We start from the raw sequence: 18419 nt of genomic DNA, 5'->3' as shown, positions 1-18419 counted from the left end.
CCTCCCCGGAGGACCGAGGGCCGCAGGGCCAGGGACTGGACCAGGCCGGGTCCGCAGAAGGGCGCTGGGCCTGGACCCGGACCGGCACTCCGCAGAAGGGCCGGATTCGGAGAAAGTTCTGTGCGGTCTGAAGTGCATCCAATTCTCGGGAAGAGGGGTGTCACCTGTGTTTTCCCATGGCTGTCAGGACAGGCCTAGATTGATTTCCCCATCGTGGTATAGAAAATGCTTCACGCAAAAGACCCAGTCCTCTTCCTGCAATAAAAAGCTCTGGCTGCCCGCTGGGATCTTTCTTCCAAGATGCAGGGGCTGCTCACCGAAAAGGTATTTGCTGAGGGCCTGCCACAAACGGACCTTGTGGGGTAAACGGCTTAACACACTGATGTACAGGTGTTTGTTTTTAAATCATCTGTGTTCCCTACGTTTTGATAGTATTGAGTCTTAAAAGTTTATTTAGAAAAAATTCACTCCGGGGCTACAACTTAAAGGATTTAAGAGTCTGTTCTTTGCATGACTTACATCCTGTTTTTAGCCTGGAATATACAGTGCTTGCATTCTGAATCCCAATTCCTGACGATGTTTTAAGAATGTCTTCATTTTGATAAATGAAGTCGATTCTAATATTAAACACAAAGCCAGTCAAACATTTTAAATAATGAAGGAAAAATGGACTCCAAGTCACATGAAAGAATCATGTAATTGGAACATAAAGGCAGAGTTTTGAAGGCCGCCAGTTTGGGCAACATGCATACACATGTACACTTAACAGTTCCCAGCCTCCTCAACGCCAGACACCCTTTATTCTCGCTCCATAGGCCACGTGTTCAGAAAGGTCTACTCCACTAAATTGCATGTATTAAGTAGTGATTCATCTTCCCACTTAAAAAACAAACACAAAAACCTGCTATGTTTTTGTGTACGCAACTGCCAATCAGTGCTTCCTCAAAACCTGAGCTAACCTGTTGTTAATAGTGGATTCCAACCTAAAGAAACCTCTGGTCTAATTGCATGTTTCCATGGAGGTTTGGAGAGACGGAAAATTATTCAAAGACCTCCAAGAAAACCGAGGCACATGGATTAGGAACCAGGGCTAGGAAGTGCCTGGATGCAGTGTTGCTCTCTGTGTTTCCCACAGCTGGGGGGCGGGAGGAGGTAGGAAAGGCAATTTGCCGTTTAGATTTGGCCTGCCTGGGTTTAAAGCCTGACTCTATTGCTTATAAGGCCACTTTAGGCAAGTAACTTAACCTCCCTGGGCCTCGGCTTCCTCATCTATATAATCAAACTAATTTTAATATTATTGCCTACCTTGCAGGGCTTTTTGAGAATTACGTGAGATAATACATGTGGAGCATTTATAATAGTACCTGACTCACAGTAAGTGCGCTATGATTGTAACTGTTGTGTCCATTGTTACCACTAACAGTATTCAGAGTTTTAAGGTCCTACTATCCAAGCAGGGAGACTCATAGCTACTGTGTGTAAAACAACCTTTACACCCTAGAAATTTTCCATGGGTAATCTGCCAGGGTCACATGGTGAGTGGCATGAAGGGATTTAAACACAGGTCTGACTCCACAGTCCACTTCCTTGTATTGCTAACATGTTCCAGGGGTACCTTGATCAGATGCTGTCAACAGCTTGTTAAGGGTAAACCGGCTCTGGCTTTCCTAAGAGGCTTAGCAAGTGAATGGCTTCTCAGATCCACTTGGGAATTCACAAGCAGTGGCATTTCTTTCTCATTAGAGCCACATGTTTCTCCAGAAGTGGGTCGATTTCCCCAAATTGTTATTAATAACTAAAATATCACGGCAACAGTTTTAAACAACACAGTCTAAAACTTACATAATCAACCCGTCCTTTAAAATTTTCCATCCTTCCTCATAACAGATTCTCTCTCTTAATCATTCTTGTGAGCATGGGGAACTATCTGGAAATTTCCAGGAACGTCCCGACTTATCGTAATTATTTTCTCTTTTCCATGAAGGTTTATTCTTTTCAAGACAACTAAACGTGGTATATTTTTACTATCTTTATAATTCTCGTCATTTCAAGACATTTGCAAGATAAAAGAATCCTAGGCTTTCAAGATCTCCTCTCTTCAATTTCCACAGGTTCTTCCACATCTCTACAGCATGGTTGCTGATTCTTTTCCAAGGGCCTTTTCTAGAATCCCTACACAGATTTCTGTTACGCTAAACTGCCTGCTGTGCTTTCTGACTAGGACTGTTGGCGAATTTAACATTTACTGGCCTCTTCTCTTGCTTTTTAAGGTTTCAATATTATGATAACGTTATATAAGACTAAAGTGTCTCTTTTAAACCCACGTGCTTCCTTTGTTTCCCACCATGGCTTAGGAATCTGTAACTCATTCTACCTCCTATATTTATAGCACTCGGTTAATTTACGGTTTTACTTCTTTTTCTCTTTCCTCCTCCTGGTTCACACCAAATTCTATTACGTGGCCTCCCCCAATATGGCTGCCTACTCCTTTCCCTTCAAGTATTTTAAGGAAATACCTTCCAAATAATTTTCTCTCCTCTCCATCACATTCCTGAAAGGTCACATGTTGTATGTGATGTTGTGGTGACATCTACCAAAGCCTCTGAAGAAACAGTATTTAGAATAAGGGTGTAAACTTTCAATGCCTATGGGTGCCAGGTAGATACAAGAATGTGTGACACTGCTTACAGAAGTGGTATGAACTGAAGCCTACAGGAGAATTCAAGTCCCGTCTAAATGGGGTTGGACAAGCCGGGCTCGGTGGCTCAACCTGTAATCCTGCACCTTTGGGAGGCTGAGGTGAGTGGATTGCCTGAACCCGTGGGTTCGAGACCCGCCTAGGCAGGCGAGACCTCATCTCTACAATAAATCAAAAAATGAGCCGGGCGTGGTAGCGCGCGCCTGTAGTTCCAGCTACTTGGAAGGCTGAGGCGGAAGGATTGCCGGAGCCCAACAGGTCGAGGCTGCGGTGGCCCAGAGCGGCCACTGCACGCTAGTATGGGCGACAGAGTGAGACTCCAACTCAAAAATAAATAAAATAAAATAAATGGGGTTGGACAGTGGGGAATGGGGATGGAGACCACCCAGCCCCAGACCAGTTGTTGCCAGGTGGAAATACCAGACTGCAGAATCTCCTAATGGAGTCCAAATCAGGATTGTTACCTAAAATCTACCAAATGCCGACTACTTAAAAACAACAAAAATAAAAAGGAACCTCAATCTCATCAAGGCTCTAGATGTAATTAATAATTTACAACTAGATAGAGAAACATATAAAATATCACTAAGGAGATATAATAATCAAATTTCATATTGGGGGAAACTCTATGGTCAAGTAGCTTCTTCAACAAAATTTTTATAGCAATAGGATGGATGAAAGAAAGAGAGAGAAACCTGTAGATTAAATGAAATGTAAGAGATTATCAATTACATGGTATGGACCTTATTTGGAATTGAGCTTTGAAGAATCACATTGCTTTTTCTTTTAAATGACCTAATTATACAATTTCAGTGCTGACTATGATATTTGATGTTATTAAGGAATCTGTGTTCTTTGTTGGTGTGGTATGGTACTGTGGTTGTTTTTCTTTTTTAGCAATCCACATTTTTTTAAAGTGTATTTTTAAAATAATGCAGTTGTAAAAACTTTTTATTTGAAATATTTCTAATTTATAGAAGAGTTGCAAAAACAGTGCAGAAGACTCCTGTATACCCTCCACCCAGATCTAGCTGTTTCTTTCTATCTTTTTTCCTGAACCATTTGAAAGTTGCAGACATCATCCTCTTTTACCCGTAAATACTTCAGCATTTCTTTTCCAAGAGAAAAAGTTTTCTCTTAGAATCTTTATGTTTTGGAGAATCATACTGAAATATTTAAAAACAGAATAATATGATGCCTGGGATTTGCTTCAAAATAATACAGGAGGGGATTTACATGAAACAAGATTAGCTAGCAGTTGACAATTGTCAAAGAACTAGGGGTTCGTTAAACTAGTCTCTCTACTTCTGCATAGGTTTAAGATTTTCATATTAAAGTTTTAAAAGGTTATGTTAATAAAAGACTTGAAAATGGTATAAAATGCTCATGCTATGATAGTAAGTGGATAAGAAGATGTATAATTTATCTGCAAGATATTATCTCAACCATTTAAAAATTCACCATGCATAGATAGATGGCCGAAAGAATATATGCCAAAGTGTTAACATTCCAGATTATTTCACAGTGGGTATGTATTGCATTTATAATAAGAAAGAAAATGTAACACAATTAAAAACTAGAAAACAAAAACATTGGCAACTAATTCAATTAAAAATATTGATAGAAGGCCAACAGAACATACATGTGGGTTGGATCTGGCCAATGGGTCCCCAGTTTGCAGATTTTGATTGAGAAAACGGGTCTGCAAAACCCACTGGGTCCATTGGGCCAACTCTGGCCTTCCATCTGTTTCTGTATGGCCCACATGTGAAGACTAGTTTTCACATTTTTTGAATAATTGGAAGAAACAAACCAAAAGGAGAATGTGGGCATACTTTGTTTTATTGTATTCTGCTTTATCATGCTTTGCAGATACTGCATTTTTTACAGATTGAAAGTTTGTGACAACCCTGAGTCGAGCTAGTATATTGGTGCCATTTTTCAAGTGCATGTGCTCACTTCATGTCTCTGTCACATTTTGGTAATTCTCGAAATATTTCAAACTCTATTATTATCATTACATCTGTTATGGTGATCTGTGATCAGTGATCTTTTATTATAATTGTTTTGGGCACCATGATCTTATCATGGAAAACTTAATCGATAAATGTTGTTGTGTTCCGATTGTTCCACTGATTGGCCATTCCCCAACTCTCTCACTTCTCTGGCCTCCCTATTCCCTGAGACACAACAATTTTGAAATTAGACCAATTAATAATCCTAAAATGGCCTCTAAGTATCCAAGTGAAAGGAAGTGTTGCATATCTCTCACTTTAAATAAAAAACTAGAAATGATTAAGCTGAATGCGAAAGGCATGTTGAAAACTGAGATAGAGCAAAAGCCAGACCTCTTGTACCACACCGTCGTTGGCCAAGTTGTGAATGTGAAGGAAAACTTCTCGAAGGAAATTAAAAGTGCTACTTCAGTGAACACACAAAAGATAAGAAAGCAAAACAGCCTTATTGCTGAGATGGAGAAAATTTTAGTGGTCTGGAATTAAGATCAAACCAGCCACAACATTTCCTTAAGCCAAAACCTTATCCAGAGCAAAGCCCTAACTCTCCTCAGGTTTATGAAGGCTGAGGGAGGTGCGGAAGCTACAGAAGAAAATTGTGAAGTGAGCAGAGGTTGGTTTCTGAGGTTTAAGGAAAGAAGCCATCTCCAGAACATGAAGGTGTAAGATGAAGCAGCAAGTGCTGATGGAGAAGCCTTGGCAAGTTATCCAGAAGATCTAGCTCAGATCACTGTTGATGATGGCTACACTAAGCAATAGATTTTCAATGTACGAGAGGGATCCCCCCAATGCAGAATTTATTTATTAAAAAATTGTGTACTTATTCTTACGAGTTTAAACTTTAGTCACCTTCAGAGTACTCTCTGTTTGATGCAATACATCTATCGAGATGCTTTTTCCACTGCTCAGAACAGTTTTTGAACTTGTCCATTTTGATGCCTTTTTTTTTTCTTGAGTCGGAGCTCACTCTGTCACCCAGGCTGGAGTGTAGTGGCACGCTCATGACCACCACAACCTCAACCTACTGGGCTCAGGCGATCCTTCCGCCTCAACCTTCCAAATAGCCAGAACTACAGGCGCACGCTACCATACCCAGCTAATTTTTTGTTTGTTTGTTTGTTTGATAGATTGTAGAGACGAGGTCTCACCAAGTTGCCCAGGCTGGTCTTGAAACCCTGGGCTTAGATAGTCCTCTCACCCCTCGGCCTCCCAAAGTGCTGGGATTACAGGCTTGAGGCACTGCGCCTGGCGCTTTTGAGCGCTCCTGCTATTTTTTGTTTCACCTCTCCCACGTTGGCAGAATGTTTCCCTTTGAGGACCTTTTTCATCCAGGGATACAAAAACAAGTCACGCAGGGCAAGATCAGGTGAATAGGGAGCGGGGGCACAGGAGTCATGTTGTTTTTGGTCAAAAACTGCTGATCACTCAGTGCAGTGTGGGCAGGTGTGCTCGTAAATCACCCATCATGAAATGGGCAAACACGTTGAAAGACTGCAAAACAAACAAAAAATTCACTAAAGCCGAATGCAGCCTCTCACAAAAATGCTAGCTGGTACACTGATACTGATGGGTTCCTAGAACACTTACCTAGTAGAGGAAGCCTGCACTACAAGGGGCCAGCCCTCTAAAAAAAAAATCTGGTATTTTTTTTGGGGGGGGGTCCCCTCGTATATACAAAACAGCCGTGTATTGGAAGAAGGTGCCATCTAAAACTTTTATAACTAGAGAGGAATCAATGCCTAGCTTCAAAGCTTCAAAGGACAGGCTGACTCTCTAACTAAGGGCTAATTCAGCTACTGACTTTAAGTTGAAGCTAATGCTTATTTACCATTTCAAAAATCCTAGGACCCTTAAGAAGATTTCTAACTCTACTCCACCTGTACTCTATAAATAGATCAACAAAGACTAGATGGCAGCACATCTGGTTTACTGAATATTTTAAACCCACTATTGAGACCTACTGCTCAGAAAAAATGATTCCTTTCAAAATATTACTGCTCACTGACAATGTACCTGGTTACTCCAGAGCTTTGATGGAGATGTACAAGGAGACTAATGTTGTTTTCTTGCTTCCTAACACAACAGCCATTTTGTATCTCATGAATCAAGAAATAATTTCAACTTTCAAATCTTATTATATAAGGAATTCATTTTGTAAGGCTATAGCTGTCATAGATAGTAATTCCTCTCATGGATCTGGGCAAAGCCAACTGAAAGCTTTCTGTAAAGGACATTGCTGCAATCTTATGATCAAACTTGAACAGATGAGGAGTTGCTTCTTAGGGATGAGCAAATAAAGTGGTTTCTTGAGATGGCATTTACTTCTGGTGAAGATGCCGTGCACATTGTTGAAATGACAACAAAAGATTTTGAGTATTACATACATTTAGTTGATAAAGCAGTGGCAGGGCTTGAGAAGATTGCTCCTATTCTGAAAGATGTTCTACTGTGGGTAAAACACTATCAAGCAGTATCTCAGGTTACTGAGAAATCTTTCATGAAAGGAAGAGTGCATTGATGCAGCAAACTTCATTTTATCTTATTTGATCAAATGGCCACAGCCACCCCAATCTTCAGCAATCACTACCCAGATCAGTCAGCAGCCATCAGCATCGAGGCACGACCTTACATCAGCAAAAACATCGACTAGCTGAAGGCTCAGATGATTATTAGCAATTTTTAGCAATAAAGTATTTTAAAATTAAGCCATACATGTTGTTTAGGCATAAGGATATTGCACACTTAACAGACTACAGTATAGCATAAACATAACTTCTCTATGCACTGGGAAATTTAAAAATGTGTGACTGGCTTTAGTGCATACTTGCTTTATTGCAGTTGTTTGGAACCAAACCCGCAATATTTCTGAGGTATGTCTGTGTTTCATGATGTTAAAATTATATGAAATTCAAATTTCAGAGTTCAGAAGTGAAGTTTTAGTGAAAGACAGCCACAGTTATTCAGTATCTATGTAGTATATCTATCATTATTATTATACTGAATATTATATATTATATTTACAATTTCATCCATACAAAATTTGTGGAAATTTGCTTTGTCTCTTGTTATATAAACACCTACATAATATCTTCAGTTTTGCCTCACCTCACTGTTAAGTAAAATTTATGGGAGGCCATTGATTTGGACTGAGCTCCCATACTAGGCTGTAATAGACCAAACCAAAATGGAGTTACTCATGCTAAAGTTCCACATCACCAAACTGAAACTAAGTTGTTTCGCCAACCTTCTGAGAAATCAGGCCAATTTTAGCTGGCATGATAAAGAAGTCCCCTCTGCTTTAACCCTTATCAGGAAAGTAACCTGCAGCAACCTGCTGCTGACCAATCTGTTTTTTGTATTATGCTGTTTCCTTGTTCCTGCTTAAGCTACCTTATAAAAACCGATTGTTCTGCCATGCTCAACAGAGCACCTTTCTAGTTTTTAAAGGTGGCGTGCTGCCTGACCTTTAAATCACTAGTAAAAGCTAATTTGATCTTTAAACTCGGCTGAAATGTTGGCTTTTGATACCCCAAAGCCTAAAATGTTTATTATCTGACTCTCTACAGAAAACGTTTGTCAGCCTCTGGTTTAGAACTCACTTTCCCAGGACCTCAAAGCCGCTTGGTTTAGCAGCAAGAGCACTAGTTTAGGAATCAAGCATAGCTCTGTTCCACCATTAAACTCTTCAAGAGACTTTGAGAAGGCACAACTTCTCTGGGCCACAGTCCCATAAATGATAGAGTAAAAGAGATCTAACATCCACATGACAACTGAAGTCTGTGGTCTAGATTCCCATAAGAGCTTTAAGAAATACAGGGATGACGGCTATGCTAAGTGCTGGTGTGCCACCCAGGCGTGGCTTTCCTGGAGACTAAGATGCTAACAATCAGAATATCCTTTGGGGATGGCTCAAAGGCAGTCAGACCAGGGGCTAGAAGGGCTGGTGAAGAGTAAGGAAGGAATAGGAAGGCTTTGGGGATCCCCAAAGCAGAGTAGCGTGCCAACCCTGGACAACATGATTTTGGGCAAAAGAACTTCTCAAATCTGCAGCTTACCTCAGTTATTTAGGGTGGGTCTCCAGTCCGTGCTTTGTAGAAGACCCAAAGCTCTTGGTCACAGCATGTACAAAAAAATCTGCTCATTTCATTTCAGGTTTAATTCAGACCTAGTAGAGTGATGGGGGTGAGGGTTTCTCTGGCATCGTCAGTCTCAATATGAAAATGGAAACTTCATTAAGACTCTGGGCTAAGTCGCCTTTAAGAACATCAATGTGTAGGCACCTCACCATGGGCAATGTGGGACAATTAAGCAGCACGGTCAACATTATGACCGCAGCCAGACAGTACATCGCAGCAGTCTCTACGCAGCAGGCCTGCAGCCTGCATTTGGGAGCCCTTGTGGGTCTTCTTTTTCTAGCATCGACCCCTTCCCGCTTTCTCCCTTGGACCCTGCACCCTCAGCTTCAGGGCACAGCAAAGCAGCATCTCCTTTTGTTCGCCAGCTGCCTCCTGACTGCTTCCTTTGTACCTTCTTTCTTGTCTTCTGCACCCCTGCTCTGCCCCCTTGCTGTCCCCTCCGTCTAAGGCAAGCTCCCCTCTTTCCTTCCCAGATGACCAACCCATTCTCTTCCACATCGTTTCCCCGGTGCCCTGTGTATTTTCACGAATCTTTCAGTGGCGTAGTCCCTCCCTTTTCTCTAGGAAAGTTTCCTCTCTTCCCTTCCTCGGCTCAAGAAACAAGAGAAAAGGGAAAAAAATTACAAGGGCACTGCCCTTCTGGGATTTAACCACACTCTCAGCTGGTGGCTTTTGTTTTCTCGACTCACTGGCTTGTAAGGCCCTCGGGGCAGGGACTCCACGTCATACTCCACGCTGGGGAAGATGGGCAAGACTGTTCCCCTTAATTAGAGCAAGGCCTCAGACAGGGTGGGAGATTTTAGCAGGGAAGAATTTCAAAGAAATTTCAAAATATCCATTTGGTAGCAGTCACCACAGAATAAGGAAGAGGTTATTTTATTATATAAAGCAAATAATGAACCCTCCCCCAACACACTGCTTTTTGGGAACACAGAAAGAATATTTACGCAGGCATTTTCCAGACAAAACAGTACCAGAAAACAAACTCTCTCCACAGGCCAAATGTAGAGAGTGTAGACACAAGTGCTAGTTTTGAACCCCGAGCAGGAATAGCTGCAGAAGCAAGGAAGCCATTAAGGGAAGAGATGCAAAATGAATTATAAGATCAAAAGAGCAATTTTCTGGTCAATGAGACATTTAGGCTATGGCAATGGCATGCTGGGATCACCTAATAAAGACGATCGATCTGGCAACTGGTCTCTGATTTACCTGCTGCCCAGAAAGCCTTCTGCAAATCAGCCAGCCAGGAGACCCTCAGCGTCAGCCAGGGAAGGGAAAAAAGCAAAAGCATCTTGCCTGCATCACAAATTCAAATTTTTGCATTCAAGGGCTTCTCAACTTAACATCTGCTCATGAATGCGAAAGTGGCAGCCGTTATTGAGGTCACCTGGCAATGCAGGCAGACCAGCTTGGAGAAGGGCAGCTAGACATACGGTGGCTTATTAGGAGCCAAGACATCTTGGGAAGGTGGTGAGGCCAAGACACAAAGTCCAAGTGAAGAACTGTCCTTGTTGGGATGCTCCCAAGCTGAAGGCTCGCCTTCAACGAACAGTAGAAGAGGCCACTAAGAGAACAGCACGTCCTCTGTTTCTCCCTGGATCAGGGAGAACACACAATTGTGCCTGTTCATACAATGCTCTAGCCTTGTGTAGGAACCTGGGCTGGGGTTTCCGAGGGACCATGCCATATTTCATTCTGCCTGGTTTATAGCAGAGACACATAGTAGTTGCTCAACAAATGCTTGAAGCCATGAATTGAATTGTTGCAGTCCTCCCTGCCACTGATGGGCGATACTCTCCTACAAGGTTCCAGCCCAAGTTTGTCTTCATGCAGTGGAATGTTTCAAGGCTTCTCAAAACCAAATGAAGGGTAAGGAGCCATCCAGGCCACCTCTACTGTGACAAGCAAAGTCCACTAAGTTATGAATCCATTTTAGAAGCTGCCTCAAATGTTCAGAAGGCTTTGAAAAGCCTTATCATTTCTAACTTGCATAGTAAACTTATCCCTTTGTTCTCTGACTTTCATCAACAAACTAACCTGAAAGGTATAAAAGAGTTCTGGTTCTTAAGAAGAATTTTCTTAAGAACTATTTGTGCTGATAGAGAATAATCACTCTAAGTAGTAAGGTCTTTAGAAAATCACCAACAGGCAAAGATATCTGCAAAACCAGTGTTTTAGTGAAGCACGAAAAAACATCACTCTGGTGGGAAACATTTTTGGACCATGACTCTGTTGGCAAGATGAGGCAGACTCTTCCACCATTTTGCCTTCAAAAAATGTAAATGACTATTTCAATGTTTTGCTATGAACTTAAATTCTGGAGCTCTTATGAAAAATAAAGCAAGAGGCTCCAGAAATATCCCTCTTCTGAGAGGTCTTTCTTCTGTGGATTTCTTGGCTTGGCACTAGATCTGTGCCAGAATTTCATCACCATCCAGGACCATGGTATCCCAGTTTCACTGTACCTTCTGGGGGACTTTCAGGGTGGTGACTGGTTCAAAGGCAATGACCCCACTGGTACCAAACTTAAGGATTTTGACTTACTAAAACCAGGCACGGGGCCTGGGTCACCCTCCTTATGTGGGGGAAGCTTACCTAAGCTTCAACCCATGAAGTTGTCAGCCCTAGCTCTGAAACAGTGGTCGATACACCAAGAAAGAAGAGTTTGCAATCTGAGCATGAGCGCTCCTCTGCCTGGTAATGCCCCATCAGATCTTCACCTGACTGGATCCTTCTCAGCACACAGACCTCCATTTAAATGCCACCTACTCAGGAAGGCTTTACCTGACCAACCTCTCTAAAGTGGCTCTCCTCCCTGCAGTCACATTACCCTTGCTTTTTACATTTTTATTTTATTTTTCTTCTTTTTCCTTGTCTTCTTTAGTTATTTGTTTATACACACACACACACACACACACACTTTTTTTTGAGTCGGGGTCACACTCTGTCACCCCGGCTGGAATGCAGTGGCACAATCACTGCTCACTTCAACCTCAAACTTCTGGGCTCATATGATCCTTCCACCTCAGCCTCCTGAGTAGCTGAGACTACAGGTGTGCCCCACCACACTTGGCTAACTTTTTTATTTTTTGTAGAGATGAGATCTTGCTATATTGCTTAGGCTGTTCTTCAACTCCTGGGCTCAAGCAGTTTCCCATCTCGGCCTCCCAGAGTTCAAGGCTTGTAGGCACGAGCCACTGTGCCTGGCCTACATAGATAATTTTTGTGCAATTCCCTCCACATTTCCCTCCCCCCAGCCTCTGGAATATGCCTGGCATATAGTAGGTACTCAATACATGTATTATTTACCTAAGAAGCCATTAAGAACAGCATTTCTCTTAGAAGGGAGCTGCTAGAATGAACTGCATGGTACCAGGAACTCAAAGGTTTAGCATGATTTAGTACTAAAGAGAAGGGTGCTAGATATCTTTCTAGATCCTTCTTACACATCAACCAGTAAAAAAGTTCTAAGTCATAGTCTGGCTACCAGTCCATCTAGTAGAAAGAGATACAATCTTGGTATTCCCACCGAGTTAAAGCTTGGAAAAACATCGATTCTCCAAAGGAAAAAAAGAGTTGAGAATTTTATACTATAAATCATTCAGCCATAAAGCCACATATTGGCCCATTTCATTTTGGTGAGAACAAAGCAATTGTTTTCACATTCTTCCTGTCAGCACCTGCTCTGGCCTGCCCAGTATAAACACCTGAGCCAGAAAGTGTAAATGGGTTAAGGACAGTCTTTCAAACAATGAAATGAGGTAAGTGTCATCCTCTACAATTGGCAGGAAACGTTTTCAGCTAATCTAGGAAATTCAATAATAACTGTAAATGGGTAGGTACAGAAAAGCTTTGTGCCTTGTAAACACTACTGTGAAATATGAAGGCAAAGCATTAAGGCGAAACACAACAGTAATATATAATCATTATTCTTCTATTCACTGGTCTATTTATTAGAATGACGATAGCACAATACACTTCCCAACAATCTTATTTGGCTTTCTAGCTCCTTGAATTGTGTTTAAAAATTCTTTTAGGCAAGACCAAGAGCAACATAAATGAATAATGCCACACACACACACACACACACACACACACACACACACACACACACACACCATTATGTATGAAAATCTACAAGATGACGCAACTATGCTTGAGTTACAAACAAAAGGATCGACATTTTATAAAGAAGAGCCACACTGTTGAATCTATCAGGCATTCATTTTTATGGTAAAACAATTGCATTACATCCATCTAATCTTGTGATTAAGATTCAAATGGGTTCAAAATGATTAATTTGTACTGGCCTATCAAAATAGAAGACATTGTAGTTGTAATCTTTCTGATCTTTCTGAATAGCAATAGTGTTTTAATTACAAATGCCTGGCTCATTATTTGCTCAAGAGCGAATGACAATTAGCTTGATCCTATTGCAACTGTTAATGCTATTGATACTAAAATAAATAGGCAATACTGAATCAGGTTTCTGACATTTCCCCTCAGTTTACGATCTTCTGATTGAAACTATATTCAAAATGTTCTTAGTCATTTAAGTCACAGACAAGAAGGAAAATGGCTCCCAATAGCAAAAAAAAAAAAAAAAAAAGGTGTTGCAGGAAAGATGTTTCATGGCAAATCCGGAGAACAAAATCACTATGAGATGAATCACGTTCTAATAAAATTGAGCCAAAGAAAGACTCAAAGCAAAATATTTTAGTTGATTTCAAAACAATACAACAGCAACAACAACAACAATCGTCACCACCATCACCACCACCACCACCACCCCCCTTTAGTTTATAAGAGGTTTGATTTTACAGATAGTGCCATAGAATAGAATATTAGATACCCGGCTAGAATAAAGCAACTATTTACACAGTTTTGAATCTCAATGTTCTTCACATTGGAGTAAACCTCGGGAAAGTTTCAGGTTTGGCAGCATCTTCCTGCTAACACATGACAAAGATGTTTCCACAAAGGTTCAATGTACACTTATCAATGGAGGGGTAGGCTTGGGTTTGGGTCCTGCTCTACTGAGAGCCCTGAGCTTACCAATGGAGGCATCAGAGAAAACAAGAGCATAAGCATTTTCTGATTCTCATAATTTCTGAAATACCTTTTGTCTCAGGGGCGCTGGTGAACTCGTGATAATGAAACTACACCTCTGTGCACAAACCTTGACCTGCATTTTGAAGCATATGACAAAGAAAACCTTAATTTGGAAAGTACTGAGCACAAAGGAGGAAAAAAAAGCTGTCACTGTGCAAGCTTTCCCTATATGTTTAGAGATAAGGCTTAATTTTTAAGGCTAGAAAGACCGCATTTAAAAACGTCTAAAACCGGTTCAGATTCTTTATGAGAGGAAACAGAACTGTAAATTTTTCATTAAGCATTTGTTTCCCTTTTAAAGACATTCTTTTGCATATCTGTTATTGCATTTTTAAATATGATTTGGTTACCAAGGAAACAGGTCCTGGCCCAGTGTTAATTTGAGACTAAAATATATTTGAGAAGTTAAGTTCAAAGGAAAGAGCTCATGAAATTATTCTGAAAAGTGCCAGAATTTGGTACTTACAGAATCACAGCTGTATGGTCTGCAGTGAACCATTCTGGGGTATTAGTTTCATTTAGTGAAGCTCTATTTCTTCTACCAGGGCCATCTATATTTAATATTTCCTCCTTTAAAAATTGTAATTCCTCATCCCTTTAAATTATATACACACAAATAGTGTATTCTTGTATATTACCTAAAATTAATTTTGGAAGCATGTAAGTTTTTATTTTCATCTTTCATATAACACGTTTAAAGACCGCTTCTTAAAATTTAAATATTTTTAATGTTTCTTATTAAGCTTGTTTACGCTCTTTGAAATTATCTCCAGAAACCCACTTATTTTTAGTTTCAAGCTAAAATGGAGCTGAATCATCAGACTTTTCAAAAAATTCTTTTGTTGTCTAACGGCGCCACACCTATCATATGTATGATTTTTTAAAAAAAGAATCATCTCACTTTTATAGTAGAACCATTTTATAAGTTTACAAAAGCTACATACTTATATAGTAGGTGATAGCAGAGGCTATCCTATTTAATACCCTCCCCCAAAAGATTACAACTGTCTTATTTAATTTTTATTTTAAAACTCATATTTTAATGCATCTAATGTTCTTGCTGCATGACTTAAAAAAAATCTATAAAACATGCAAATTTCAACCTACCTGTATGCATCACTTAATGCAGTGTTAGCATGACAAGACACTCAGCCATTTTTACGTAAAACGATGGAGACCAACTGATTTCTCTGTCTTCTTGCTCACAAGTTTTAGATGCAATTGTCACATACACACAAAAATCATATGCAGAACAGCTTGAATGTACTGTGATCACGAGAACTGAATTTATCAACAGGAAAATAGGATTGAAAAAAGAAGTTTCTCATCCAAGGTTCCTCTGAGGCTGCAACCAAGGAGGTGGTGTGTTGAATTTTTTTCCCCTTCCTCCTCAGAGAGTTCAAAGCTCGGAGCTGACCACTGCAAAGGCCACTGTCACATTTGCTGAAAATCAAACCACTGATACCAGCACTGAAAATACAAATTTGAGAACCCAAGTTGCTTGCACACGATGCGGTGCGTAAGAGTTAAAAATAGAATCCACCTTGCCTCCTACCTGCATAATAAACATGTAAGTTTCAAGTGTTTAATTTGATATTCACATTAATTAACAATACAACATACATTATTTAAAAGATAGCAAATGCATGAAGAAAGGAGAGACACCATCTGGTAGCAGAGTTTTGTTGTTGTTGTTGTTTTTAGGGTTTTCTGGGGAGGTTTGGCTTTGTTTGAAAAAAAAAGAAAGGTAAAATTGTATTTTGAATGTGATGAAAAGCAAACATCCGGAAGCAAATGATTCGGAAATGAAAAGTGATGCTGAAATAGCTAAGGCTGTAATGAGGAAAAACAAGTCTTCGCTACCAGATGATAGGGCACACAGAGCATTTACATACTCACATCTGAAATACTAGAAAACGTGTAATGAATTCTATACACAGCATGCACACCCAGCACAAGCACGACTAATCCTGCCTGCCATCTTAGGCTCGCAGAAGCAAGATCCGCACTGCATGCAGCACACACGAGCACTGGGGAAGGAGGAGGCAAGGGACAGCTCACCTTAAACGCAGTATCTGATTAATGTTGTAAGTGACATTGCATATCAGCCTCAGAGTCTTGGTTCAACTGGGTAGGAGGGAACAAAGAAAAATGTCATCAACTGGTGATGCAAGATGAGCCCAATCACTAAACACTGTTTAGCAAACTCCAAATTCTGCAACCAGACAGAAGGCATTTCATACATTTAAGCAGAGCTGCTCCACAATGAATGTATCCTTCTGCTCCTGAGAATCAAACAATCCTTTTGCTAAGGAAGAAAATAAGCTGGAATGAATACTGTCATGTCCTCTTCCTGAAGAAAGCTTTCAATACAGTATGTATCTGGTCCGGGATGCATTTTATAGATTGTTAATTTCATAGAATTGCTAGCAAAAAAAAAAAAAAAAATCTGTTAAGCTATTGCAAAGTAAAGAATAATTCTGATAAAGGGTATAGCGTTTCTAGATTATTTTTCAGAATCCTAAACGGTGCCGGCAGGCTTGTGGAAGAATGCATGATCAGCTGTCTGTATCTGTGCTATAACCTTTAACCACAGGCAGTGTAAATGTATCCTGCTAAATGTATCTGCAGTGCAGAGCGGCAGATACCGCCTCAGACAGAATTGTATTAAAATGTGAATGGATTTTCTTTAACTTGGAAGCAGAATAAAATCAGTACAGAAAAAATAAATGGATGCTGCGTTCCTTTGGAGGTGTAGCTGACCATCATGAACGAGAAAAGCTATCCTTAGGATACTGACCTAAATAATGCTAAGACTTACAGCAGCATACTGTATTCGTTCAGAACACAGAAAGTGCATAATGATTTTTCTTCTCCCTCCCCCTCCAAAAGCTAAATTTTAAAATAACAAGTCATTAATAGGACTACCAAAAGGCTATAGATAGTACATACTGTAAGAGAAGAAATCGTATTGTGCTGAGATGCGATGTTTCTTTGTTTTACTTTGAGGCTTATTTTAGCTACGCTTGCACGATGACATTGACATGAGGAGGTCAGGGCTGACACTGGGTTGCTCTCCGTTTTATGAGTGAAATGTTTTCCGAAAATTAAATCTCATCTACTCAAACACCAAATTTCATGTCTTCTTCAATACCACCTCCCTACCCCCACTGCTCAAGATTGATGGGATCTAGTTTGGCCGTATGCAATAAATTGGAATCGCCTTCGGTAGGGACTCCAATACATAACGGTAAGAAATTCACTTTTGAAATAAAAAACCTTCAAGAATTCTTACACACCTCCTTTCATTCATTCCTACCAACACACACACACGTACACACACACACACACACACACACACACACACACACACACACACACACACAAAATCAAAGCTCAAATTGCAATGAAATGTTTAACATGTGGAACAAAAACTGTTGAAAGAGCTGCTTATTCAGGATTTTAAAGAAATGCCTAATAAGCAAATACTGTTTTGCTACAAAACCAGTGCCACCATGTCCCCAAAGAGGAAAACAGCATAGCTTGCTAGAAAAATTTCCTCCAGATACTGCCGGCAGGTAAAAAAAAAACCAACTAAAAAAAACCCAAGCAAACAGAAAAGAAGTTTATTTGCCAGGCTGTATAAAATAAGATTTCTTTTATTTTTAAGGAAATAGGACAGATTCTCTTCCACTCGATTTCCCTAACTATAAAGAAATCATACCCACCCCCACCCTTAGATCCTGGACATAAGCCAACATCTTTATAACATTCTATGAGACCGGTTTTGAAAATATAATATCTACATTTTTCTTCTTATCTCTCCAAAAGTCTTTAATTGCCCATTGCATCACCGAATATGCTAATGTTAATTAATTTCAACCCGTGCAAAAATGAATGAATATTTTCTCAGGTTGCTAGCTTTCTAGCGCCTCTACCTTCTTTAAGGTCTGGCTGAAAAAAATCAGGTTAGCAAAACATTCAAGTTCCCCAGAAATGTTTTAAAGGAGAAAATATATTCAAACACCTTAACTGAGGTACTAGGTTTCACAACAGGATCTTTTGTTTCTAGCCCTCATTCTGTCTCCTGCCCCAGAAGTGATTTTCAGCTTAACGTGTGGGAAGTGCCCTGCCCAGCTCCACCCCGTACACCTCTCAGGTCTCTGAGTCGGGTTGTCCAGACGGCGGGTCATACCTGAGCCACAGCAAGTCCTCTTGTCTTTGGAGCACGTCCCTCTCCCACAACTACTCCAGAAACAAATGTGGCTCTAACGAAAACAGTGGCTCCTGGTTTCACACCAATGGTGGAGCCATCTTCCCCACCCCCACATCACTGCTCTATGAGCTCTGGTAAGCATTGACAGCGTCAGAAAATTAGAATGGAGTGTCCTTAGGCCAATTCCTCCTTTACCATGGGGGTCGAGAATTAGAGAGATGATCACGCTGAGTTACAAGGCG

At 40.4% G+C, this 18419-nt stretch overlaps 1 protein-coding gene across 3 annotated transcripts in view; it reads right to left on the bottom strand.

Annotated features, from left to right (window-relative positions):
* ZBTB38 (zinc finger and BTB domain containing 38) overlaps positions 1-18218 on the bottom strand; it is a 66186-nt gene extending 47968 nt beyond the window's left edge. The window contains exons 1-2 of one of the 3 annotated variants that reach the window (XM_021713244.1): positions 18157-18218; positions 16023-16088 (exon numbers count right to left, since the gene is read on the bottom strand). The gene's annotated coding sequence lies outside the window, so the exon portion shown is untranslated. Of the gene's footprint in view, positions 1-15068; positions 16089-16204; positions 16668-18156 lie in introns of those variants that run through there. The other 2 variants (XM_008059801.2, XM_021713245.1) reach the window with 2 other exon arrangements.
* Between the last annotated feature and the right edge of the window lie 201 nt (positions 18219-18419).

Source organism: Carlito syrichta, unplaced genomic scaffold, assembly GCF_000164805.1.
Source record: "Carlito syrichta isolate Samal-C Ts95f unplaced genomic scaffold, Tarsius_syrichta-2.0.1 Scaffold304374, whole genome shotgun sequence".
Lineage (NCBI taxonomy): Eukaryota > Metazoa > Chordata > Mammalia > Primates > Tarsiidae > Carlito > Carlito syrichta.
This window is presented reverse-complemented; position numbering and strand designations above follow the sequence as displayed.